At 47.6% G+C, this 3,538-nt stretch overlaps 1 pseudogene; it reads left to right on the forward strand.

Annotated features, from left to right (window-relative positions):
* Positions 1-1,637: 1,637 nt before the first annotated feature.
* Positions 1,638-1,755, forward strand: LOC126429172 (5S ribosomal RNA; annotated as a pseudogene).
* The last annotated feature ends 1,783 nt before the right edge of the window (positions 1,756-3,538 follow it).

A 3,538-nucleotide genomic window follows, 5' to 3' on the forward strand; every position in this document is an offset into this window, starting at 1 on the left:
ATAAATTCGGCCAGAGGTAGGAAACACTGTATAACAAGACTAATACGACCCAATGACATTCTTCCATTTCTCCATAGCTCAGGTCTTGTGGTGTTGTTGATAATTCTTTCGGGTTATATGGCCGTGGTCCATGGAATTCTTCTATTCCTAACGTTTCGTCCAATACTACGTTGGACATCTTCAGAGGTATGGCTGGTCCTGCTGAGTCCTGCCGACTGAGGAGTCGGTCGTCGGAGAGGGGCCTAAATACCAATGAAAGTGGGCGTGGTCTAGCTTGCACATAGTAGCAGACAGAAAACTAGTCAAAGATATACGAGGGTAAAGGAGCATAAAAGCCTACTTATGGAGCTCCCCCCTGTAGCTTTGGTGCTGACACGCTTTGCGACTGCGACATTTAGTTCTGCGATGACTTTTGTAACTGTAGTTCACGAGCCTCTCGAATGGTCGCCTTGTCACGATTACCCAACATGCACATGCATCTGCACCGTGACTTAGCGGATGACTCTTTTCTGCTTTCCCTGGATACTGTGTAAACCTTCGATAATGTGCCTCTTGAAACACCAAACACTTCGCCTACCTCGGTTCCGGAAGCACGCAGTCCACAAGCACCAGCAATTTGTCCACGTTGTATTCTTTAGCCCTAACATTATGCACTCACAAGTACACAGAACACGGAGCACTGGTTTGAACACGACTGACATTTACAAAGTTTTGAGGACACTGCACAGGCATCGTTCGTGGTCAGATACAACAGTGAAACTTGCAACCTTGGCTAGCATCTACGTTCATGTTCAAATCTGCGTTTTTCACGATGTTTTATTTTCGTTCCACACCTGTACCTTCGTACAGACGTCGCTCCGGTCTGTTGTCGCCTGTATTCCTCACTCGCATCATAAGCGCTTATATGCACAAAATCCAGGCATGACGGGGAATTTGGAATTCGAGTAATGCACCTTCTGATAGATGAAAGCACATGGGGCTCATTTCAGTTTAGATGTAGATTTTTACCCTGAAGTGTTCAAATGGTTCAAATGGCTCTGAGCACTATGGGACTTAACTGCTGAGGTCATTAGTCCCCTAGAACTTAGAACTACTTAAACCTAACTAATCTAAGGACATCAAACACATCCATGCCCGAGGCAGGATTCGAACCTGCGACCGTAGCGGTCGCGCGGTTCCAGACTGTAGCGCCTAGAACTGCCCGGCCACTCCGGCCGGTTACCCTGAAGTGTAAACTGCAGTATAGTAAGAGCGATAGTTTTGCTTCACAACTGATTTCTGTATTTCTATCTTCTGAATTTCTCTCACAAGTGAACTTAATGTCGTTGTTAGTGAACCTAATCGCATGGAATAGGAAAGACGTGAGCCAAACATAAAGTTCTTCATTTACTCGGGTTCTCGATCTGCTCCGCATTTCCTACAGCACCTTTACTCAGTAGACAGAACTGCCAAAAATATCCAGGATACATCATAATAGTTACTACAGTGATGGAAAAAACGGTATTCTGCTGCGTACCTGGACATATCTGAATCAACGGCAAATAAAGCGGTGCAGGGGCTTCCGAGTAGCCGATTATGCATCGACGGAAAAGAAATCGAAACGTTAGAAAATAATTAATGTAGAGTAATGAAAAATCGCCAATAGCCTTGCCGCAGTAGTAACACCGGTTCCCGTCAGATCACCGAAGTTAAGCGCTGTCGGGCTGGGCTAGCACTTGGATGGATGACCATCCCGTCTGCCGAGTGCTGTTGGCAAGCGGGGTGCACTCAGCCCTTGTGACGCAAACTGAGGAGCTACTTGATTGAGAAGTTACGGCTCCGATCTCGGAAACTAACATACGGCTGGGAGAGCGGTGTGCTGTCCACATCCCTCCATATCCGCATCCAGTGACGCCTGTGGGCTGCGGATGACACGGCGGCCTGTCGGTACCGTTGGGCCTTAATGGCCTGTTCGGGAGGCGTTTAGTTTTAGTTTTCATGAAAAATCTGGAATAGAGTTGTCTAGGTAACACATTTAAGTGATTTAACATTTGCAAGATGACAGGTTAATGTAAGCGCGAGATAAGCCATTGCAAATATGAAATGTTGGTACATTAATGACCGGTGTAACCGCCAGAATGCTGAATACAGGCATGCAAAAGTGAAAGCATTGTGTTGTATGTTTGCCGGATGTCAGTTTTTAGGACGGAGTTCCATGCCTGTTGCATTTGGTCGGTCAATACAGCGCCGGTTAATGCTGGTTTTGGATAATGCTGGAGTTAACGTCCGATGCTGTCCCATTTGCGCTCCATTGGAGACATCTGGTGATCGAACAGGCCAAGGCCACATGTTGATACTCTGTAGAGCATGTGGGTTTACAACGGCGATATGTGGGCGAGCTTATGCAGTTTGAAGACACCCCCTGGATTGCTGCTCATGAATGGCAGCGCAACAGGTCGAATCACCAGACTGGCGTCCAAATCTGCAGTCTAAAAACGAGACCACCCCTGCTGTCATACTTAATCGCACCCCAGACCATAACTCCAGGTGTAGCTCCAGTATGTCTAGCACGCTGACAGGTTGGTTGCAGACACTCAACCGGCCTCCCTCTAACCAACACACGGCCATCACTAGCACCGAGGCAGTGCCAGCTTTCATCAGAAAACACAACAGACCTCCACCCTGCCCTCCCACGAGGTCTCGTTTGACATCACCGACGTCGCTGTTGGCGGTGGTTTGGACTCGGTGGAATGCACGCCACAGTGAATCTGTCTCGGAGCTGTCCTTGATGTAACCGATGTGTAACAGTTCGTTGTGCGACTGTGGTGCCAACTGCTGCTCAAATTGTTGCTGCAGATGCAGTACGATGCACCAGTCATACGACGAACACGATGGTCTTCCCTATCGGCAGTGCCACATGGCCATTTGGAGCCCTGTCTCCTTGCGACCGTGCATTCCCAGGACCATCGCTGCTGGCAATCATATACAGTGGCTACATTCCTGTCAAGTCTCTCTGACGTCGCAGAAGGAGCATCTAGCTTCTCGTACCCTTCTACATGACCTCGTTCAAACTCAGTGACGTGTTGATAATGGCGTCTTTTCTGCCTTTATGCCCTGACTAGCATCAGTTCATAAAGTCCAATCTCGAAGGTAAGTCACGCTCACGACCGTCACAACGGTCTGATTTGCATTCTCATAGTGTCGCTACTACCGCCATTCTTATGCGACTGGAGCGAAGTTTGAAGAGACATCATCTTTCAGATGTAGAAACACGCCTAAGATTTGTTTTTCCGTCAGTGTATTGCTGTGCTGAGTTCCCCACAGACAGTTACTGAGTTGTTGAGGCAACAAGCCGTGTGCCAGTGGAAAAGCACGAGCCTGGTGTTTGCTGTAATAAGACTCTGCATATGAAATTAACAACGAATAAATGATCTTTTTACGTGGTTACATGATGGCCAAATTCCATTAAGACATGGTTCAGCGTTCATATGTGAGTGGAGCGTTTTTCAAATGGCTCTGAGCACTATGGGACTTAACTTCTGAGGTCATCAGTCCCCTA

This window comes from Schistocerca serialis, chromosome 1, assembly GCF_023864345.2.
Source record: "Schistocerca serialis cubense isolate TAMUIC-IGC-003099 chromosome 1, iqSchSeri2.2, whole genome shotgun sequence".
NCBI lineage: Eukaryota > Metazoa > Arthropoda > Insecta > Orthoptera > Acrididae > Schistocerca > Schistocerca serialis.